At 51.6% G+C, this 7,795-nt stretch overlaps 1 pseudogene; it reads right to left on the bottom strand.

Moving 5' to 3' along the window:
- Window positions 1-227: 227 nt before the first annotated feature.
- LOC138993451 (E3 ubiquitin-protein ligase RBBP6 pseudogene) lies at window positions 228-5,018 on the bottom strand (annotated as a pseudogene).
- Between the last annotated feature and the right edge of the window lie 2,777 nt (window positions 5,019-7,795).

Below are 7,795 nucleotides of genomic sequence, written 5' to 3' on the forward strand. Positions count from 1 at the left end.
TTTCTACTATGGCTATAGAAACACATCCTGTGGATTTGGAGGTAATTCTTGTCTTCTGAGGCCACACCCACAGGCAGAACAAACGGAACCGGCTGTTCCTCCAAAACTGCAGCTCTGGACTCCCGGAGGCTAGGCTGGGCAGGGTCCTGCCAGCCATGGCCCTGGCTTTCCTCAGTCCCGTGTTCTTGCTGCTGCTGCTGCTGCTCCTAGATCACCTGCTTGCCAATCTACTGGACCACGCTGGAGAGCTCGTTGAAGTTTCGGAAGATTTCAACATCTGGCTGGTGGATGCGGCGCATGAGGTGGATCTCTACCTTAGTGTTGATGCACTGTCCAGTGATGTGGGTGACCCTGGCATACTTCCCACCATGTTGGCCCCAGGAACTTGGGAGATGCCATTTGTTTTTTAAATATATTTTATTGATTTTTGTTCAAAGTGGAAAAAAGAGGTGTAGAGAATTAGAAACCTCAAAGGTAGAGAAATCTCAATCAGCTGCCTCGGGCACATCTCCTACTGGGGATGTGCCCACAACCAAGGTATATGCCCTTGACCAGAATCGAACCTGTGAACCTTTAGTCCGCAGGATGGTGCTCGGTCCACTGAGCCAAAACAGTTAGGGCGGCACCCGCCATTTTGAAACAGCAAAGGTCAATCCCTCTCTTTAACCCTCTCTCTTCCTCCCCACATCCCAGGTTTTAACTTCCCCGTTAGGATAGAACAAAATGCAAGTGCAAAACATTGTAGAAGTATACGTTTTACTACACGGAGATGGATTAATATCTTTGTGTCCTTCGTGTGTGTGTGTGTGTGTGTGTGTGTATCTGTGTCTGTGTGTCTGTGTGTGTTTTAAAATATATATTTATTGATTTGGGAGAGGAAGGGAGAGGGAGAGAGTGATAGTACATCCACGATGAGAGAGGATCACCGGTCAGCTGCCTCCTGCACACCCCACACTGGGGATCTAGCCTGCAACCCAGGCATGTGTCCTTGACCAGAATCGAATCCGGGAGGCTTCGTGGTCCACAGGCTTACACTCTATCCACTGAGCCAAACCGGCAAGGGCCCTTTTGCTTTTGTTGTTTAAAAAGACATTGGAAGGGAGAGGGAGAGAAAGAGGGAGAAGCAGAGGGAGAGGGAGAGAGAGAGGTAAAGGGAGAGGGTGAGGAAATTGATTTTCCACTTGTTTATTCATGTGTCCCTTGCTTTTTAAAAATAATACAACAAGGGAATTTGTGGTTTCTACCCTGAGACCCTGGGCTGTGCCCTGAGGGGACAGGAAAAAAGGAAACTGACTTGTTACCATGGCATTCACAAGTCCAAAAACATGTGATCCTAGAGGCATAGAAAGACAATAGACACAGATACCAGTAAGGTCAAAGATGATCTCTCTCAGGGAAGATACCCGGCCTAGGACGTGACTACACACACACTATACACTGCTTTCTACTTTTAAAAGTCTTTAATTTCAGAACATCCTGGGTGATCACTTTAGGGGTCTGAGTTTGCAAGCCCAGGCCAGGCCTCCTGCGAGTGGGTCAGGTCAGCTTGTGGCCCCTTTTCATCCAGAATGCAAAGATTCTTATGTATTTACACCTTCCATTTTATCCTATGACATTCCATTTCATTTTATTAACAGATGTCTCCCACAATACATTCAATTCCAAAAAAAAAAAAAAAACAGCAACAACAACAGCAACAACAAAGAGAAAATGAATCCTCCATTGTTGTCCCTGGAGTACTCACCTCCTTTAGGCTTTCAGAGTTCCCGGGTTTCAAGGGTCAATGTCCACAAATAGTGTTCTGGGTACATCCACTCGGTCCTCAGTCACACCCATTCACCCCCCCCCCCCCAGTCCCCTCCCTAACCCACAAACACACATAAAAAAATCTCCAGTCCCTCTTTCACTGCCAGGCCGCCCATGGGCCTTCCGGGGAAAAACCCAGGTGATGGAAGCCAGGGCATAGAGGATAGGGGATAGGGCATAGTGGGTCATGCCTAGGGTCAGATCTAGGGTCAGGGTCAGGGTAAACATAAGTGTCAGTGTCAGGTCAAGTTTAGGGTCAGGGTAAGGGTCAGGGTTATTGTTAGGTTTATTTTCAGGGTCAGATTAGGGTCACTGTCAGGGTTAGATTTAGGGTCAGGGTTAGGGTTAGGTTTAGGGTCAGTGTCAGTGTTATTGTGGGGATCAGGATGAGGGTCAAGGTCAGGGTCAGCATCAGGGTCAGGGTTAGATTCAGGGTCATCATAAGTGCCAGGGTAAGGGTCAGCATAGGGGTCATTTTCAGCATTAGTGTTAGTGTTATTGTCAAGGTCAGGTCATGGTCAGGTTTGGGTGAGGGTGAGGGAGAGGGTTTATAGGGTTAGGGATGGGGTTGTTAAGTTTAGGTTTAAGGGTTCTGCACGGAGCCCTGCAGAAGACAAGGCTGGGCTTGCTCCAGCAGTCAACACCCAGTGGTGGGATAGGCCCAGCATCCCCGGAGTTGCAGCCCTGGAGTTGGGGAAGGGGTGCAGCTGGAATGCCACTCCCACCCAAACCAGAGGCCCTGGGAGGCATCTCATCACTGGACTTGTAGGTTCTCTTGATTTTCTAGAAGGTTCCAACAACTCTGGGTTTAGAAAGCCTTCACTTTCTTCCACCTTCGAAGTTCCGTATGTTTACTTCCTGGACCCTCTCCTGCAGCACTGTCCCTCTCCTTCTCTTTTGACTTTGTACTGTCCTTCCGATCATGGCTGTCTCTTGTTGAAAGCTTTTCTGGATGTTTGCTACCACCTATGCTTCTATTTCTACGACTTTTCCCACCCGAATCATCTTCTCTGCGGCCCCTTGTAAGGGGAGAATTGGTGACATGAAGTGGTAGAAAGCTCTCTGGAGAAAAGTTCTCTCCATTTGCTGACGGTCGAGGCTGTGCTCCAGCAGCATAACCTTTGTAGCATTTTTCGTACCACTCCCTGTATTTCCTCTCCCATTCTCGGTAATGCTCTTTTACAAATGGGTCTCTAAAGTCAACACTCCTCTCATCATAAGCTTTTCAGTCATAGGATGGTGGAACCTCTCTGTATCTCTTAAAATATTCACGTTCTGTTTCCCCTTGTAGTACAATGCGTTTATTTGGAGACTGTCCCCTAAATGCTTGAGGGGACCTTGATTGCGAAGGATGTCGCCTATATAGTGGTGACCTTGACCTAGATCGACCACGATATCCATGAGATCTAGACCTAGACCTTGGCCGTTAATTTCGACTCTTGCCTCTGCCTCTTCTGGGGCATGGCAGTGATTCGAATAGGAAGGAGAGTGGCTAGGTGATTGAGAAGGAGAACATGAGCGCCCTGAACCACGTGTTGATTTAGCGTAAACAGAAGGACTTCTGAAGTATGAGGAACCACTGTGGGAATATTTAGACTTAGACTCTTCTTGTAGCCGTCGCTGCTCTCTATAGAATTCTTCCCTGGACAGAAGTGGTGCTTGTGTTGTTGAATTGGTATCTGAGTGAGCAGTCTGCCCTCCTGATGATACCCAAAGTGTGGATAAGTTGGCTGGCGCTGCAGGGAATCTGGGGGGAGGGAAGCTATACCCAGCAGGTGGTGACTGTCCAAGCAAAGATGGATTTCTGAGCACAGGCACCTGGTAACCTTTCTCCTCCACAAGGGCAGTTATTGCTATTGAAGAGGTTCCCTTTGAATGTTCGAAGGTGAGGGCTGTGGCCGGCAATATTTTATGATCCGAATCCCGGAAAGGCCCATCTGGTTTTTCCGAGTGGACTGATATGGAGACCGATGCAGTTACATCGGGTACAGGCACTGGGATAGATGAATTTCCAGGTGCAGCAGGGGCTAAAGAAGACTGATTAGAAGTGAAAGAAGGTATAGAGGGAGCAGGGTGGCCTGATTTGGACGCCACTGGAATCATCGGAGGATCTTGCTGTCTTGATATTGGAGATCTCATCAGAGGCTGTAGATTCCGCTGAAGGAGTCATCTCCAAGGCGGTATCGGCGGTGGTGGTGGGGGTAACGGTTTCCGTAGTCCTGTTTTATAACCACCAGTTCCATTTTTGAAGTTATTAACAGCCTGTCACAAGGCTTTATTGGCAACTAAAGCAACAGGAGAGACATCATGTTGATGACACGTTGGGCATGTATGGTCCTCTGATTCCAAGAGCGCTGTTCTTATACACTCATCACAGTAGCTGTTCGCACAGCAGGGAATGATAGCGGCATCAGTTATGATGTCTCTGCAGATGAGACAGAGCAACTCGTCTGGGATAGGGTCGTCCTTTTCAGAGGACGAAGAGGGCTCCTCTGGGAAGAAAGGTGGCTTTTCTTTCTTCCCAATTGCATATGTCTCTGCCTCTATAGTCGGTATTGTGTATGTCCCAGTGCTGGTGAGCTTTGCACCTTTCATGGTGGGATCTGTCACTTCCATCATGAAATTTCGGGGGATTCCCGTGCTCTTTTTAATCCTAGGAAGAGATTCAAAGTTTTTGTCCCCATTGGTTGGGCAATTCTTAATATAATGGCCAGGTCTACCACAGCAGAAACAGGTGTAAGATGGAGGTGGTGGACCTAGAGGCTTCTTCATGTAATTGATGGAGTCGTATGTATGGCCAGACCGCCACATCATGGCTTTAATTTTATCTTCTTCAGAAGCATTGGCTTCAGCCAGATTGGCAGTCTTTCTAAGTTGGGCCAGAGACATAGGTGCAGAAGAGTCGTCAGTGATTTTTGAAGTTCCCATCACTGGATCAGTTCGACCTATAACGTCTGTCTGGCTTATAGATTTCACACCTCCAATAGGAATTCTTCTAACAATGAAAGACGGATTCTTAGGAATCAGAGCATTATCATCAGTGTACTCTTCCTCGGTCTGCGCTTGCTGATCTGCAGGTCGCACTTGGCAGCTTTCAGCTTCTCTCTCCCCATAATCTGCGTCTTTAGGTTGTGGAGGGAGATGTGCCGCCCATCAAAGGTGACGATGGCATAGCTGAGTGTGGAAGCGAATTTATAATGAACACAAGACATGATGCCAAAGAATCCTCAGGTTGGACGAGGACACGTGGACACGCTCAGTATACCTATACTTATGAACTGAAGAGCAGAATATGGGCATACACAGAACACTCGCAAGACACCGAAGGACCGAAGGCCTTGGGTTGAACACCCCCTCCCCACAGCAGGGGCGTGAGAACCGCAATCCAGTCCCCAAACCCAGAATCACTTAATGTGCAGGAAGGCGGGCCAGGGCGGGAGGGCCCGGGGCTCCGCCAACGGGCAGGGCGTCACCCAGGCCCGATTCCCCTCGCTCAGACTCAGGGCCAGCAGGCGGTGCAGTCAGCGGTGGCGAGTCCACACATCACAAGTCCGAGTGACCCATCAGGGTCAGGGGTCTGTAGTGCTTCCGCACCTCCCTGGGGCCCTCTCCGTGGTTTGGGGTGACCCAGGTACTGCGAGAAGACCTGAGTCGGTGAAGAAGAAATGACACACAGACCGCGGTCGGTGATCAGTAGCCTAGCTAGGTTCTAGTCAGGTGTCCTAGCGGCTTCTATGTCTCGGGACCAGGTCTTGGCGAGACATCTCTCCTGAAAGAACCCTTAGAGAACGAGGACGACGACCACACCACAAGCCTAGGGCTCAGAAGCTCTGCAAAGAAGTCCCTGCTTTCTTTTATAGCCCAGAGCCAGTGGGAGGAGCCAAATCAGCCGCCCGCTCGACCAATCAGCCGCCCCTAGGACTGATGTCACAGGTTGGGCCTCAAGTTGAGGGGAGGAGGCTTGCATTGTCTCTGCAGGACCAGGAAGGGCGCCACAGGCCAGCCCAAGCGATTCACGGGGCTTGGGGGAGGACTTGGGAGACAGGGCAGGTGCCCAAGGAGGCCCGCAGGGCTCCGTTTCCATGACTTGCAGGATGGAATCGCCGTTTTTTCTCGGTGGAAGAGGGGACAATACATACTTAGACAGGCTCCGGTGGGCCCAGGGCAGGCCAAAAGGAAACAAAGCCACGGAAAATCTCCTAGGCCTGCCTCACTCGGTAGATATCTTGGTAGCGGGACCTTATGCTCCCGTGTGTGTGTGTGTGTGTGTGTGTGTGTGTGTGTGGCAGGGGGACGCGGGGGGCGGGGAATGGGGGGGTTGGAGGAGGGAGGGATAGGTGTGTGGGTGTGGGTGTGGGAGTTTGTGTGTGCGAGCGAGCATGTGCGTCTGTGCGTGTATATCCCCAGTCACGCACAGACACTCCTTGCTTTGAATGGTCCGTCGCCATCCATGAACACCCTTCAGCCCCTGCCTTCTCAAAGACAATGCCCCCTGCACGTCCTTCCCGCCTAGGGTCTAGCCAGAAATGGGGAAGTCCAGTCACCTGTCTGTGCTTTCCCCACAGGAGGTTGCAGGAGCGGGGCTTGCATTGACGCTTCTCGACCAGCAGAGGGCGGGACGTGCTCTTAGGCCCCTGCCCCAGTCCACCCAAATTCTGTAATCCACAGCCAAAGATGACGTCCTGGCCTGTTCATTTGATCGACACCCCGCCCACGCCCACCCCCCACCTCCCACCCCCCCACCTGTAACCCTCCCCCCACTCCGCTAACTCTGTGGATGGATGGTCAGGCCCCCGCCCAGACACCAAGTCCAGGCCTGGCCACCTGGGCTTGCCAAAGCCTCAAAAATTGGAAAGGCGGGGTCAACTTTTTTTTCTGAGGAGGGTATTTTGTTGTTGTTCTTTATCAGAGGGAACGAGTTATTTTGTTTGTTTGTTTATTTGTTTGTTTGTTTTTCCCACACCTTTTCGGGTGATTATGGCCAAGGTGAAAACAGCAAACGGTAAAATGAATCCCGAAAATGACTCGGTACAAAACAGGTCTTTTTCAGAGTTATTGAATAAAATAAAAGTTCACGAAAAATCTTTCTAGGAGTTTTAAATCCTATTTCCAAACAGAAGAAACAACTCCATCATTGGCCCCAGGTCCCTGGCCATCCTCGCGCACACTGACTTGCTGGTGCTTTAGCTGGTGTCCATCATCGCATCGTCATCGGCCAGCAGGGCGTCCATCTCCTCGGCGTCCTTCTGGCCGTCCAAGTCCTCGGTGTCCTTCATTGCGCTGTCAGCGTCCAGCTGGGAGTCCAACTCCTCGGTGTCCCTCATGGAGCTGTAAGTGTCCTTCTGGGCGTCCACCTTTTTGGTGTCCCTCATGGCATGGTAAGCGCCCAGGTGGGCGTTCATCCTTTTGGTGTCCCTCATCGAGTTGTAAGCGTCCTTTTAGGCGTCCAGCTGCTGGGTGACCCTCATCCCGCTGTAAGCGTCCTGCTTGACGTCCAACCGCTGGGGGCCCGTCATCGAGTTGTAAGAGTCCACCTGGGCATCCAACTCCTCCGCCCAGATGAGTCGCTTTGAATGGCGGCCCGTGCGCCTGCCTGGACGCCGGTTGCCTCCGCGGGCGTGGGCCTGAGTGCCACCGCTACCGCCTCTGCCGCCGAAGCCTCCAGATCCTCAGTTTGTAGTCACCCAGCCTCTGTTGACACTCGGTACCGGCCTGGGATGCGTGTCTATCTGCACACGTGACCTCGCTGCCCGTTCCCAGCGCTGGGAGCGCAGTAGCCGCTGCTGGTGCGGGACCCACTGGAGAGCTGCGCCCACAACTGCCCAAGGACCCAGCTCAGCCTCCACGCTCCTCCTGGCAGCGTGCTCTGGCGGCAGCAGGACTGGGCGAACTTTCGGAGCGTGCACATCCGAGACTCTCGGCTTCCTGGTGCTTTTGCCATGGCATTCCCTGGACTCGGAGGATTCACCCGCTTCTCGCGGCAGCATCA

This window comes from Myotis yumanensis, unplaced genomic scaffold (genome assembly GCF_028538775.1).
Source record: "Myotis yumanensis isolate MYYU_CA2020_CCGP unplaced genomic scaffold, mMyoYum1.0.hap1 SCAF_15, whole genome shotgun sequence".
Classification (NCBI taxonomy): Eukaryota; Metazoa; Chordata; class Mammalia; order Chiroptera; family Vespertilionidae; genus Myotis; species Myotis yumanensis.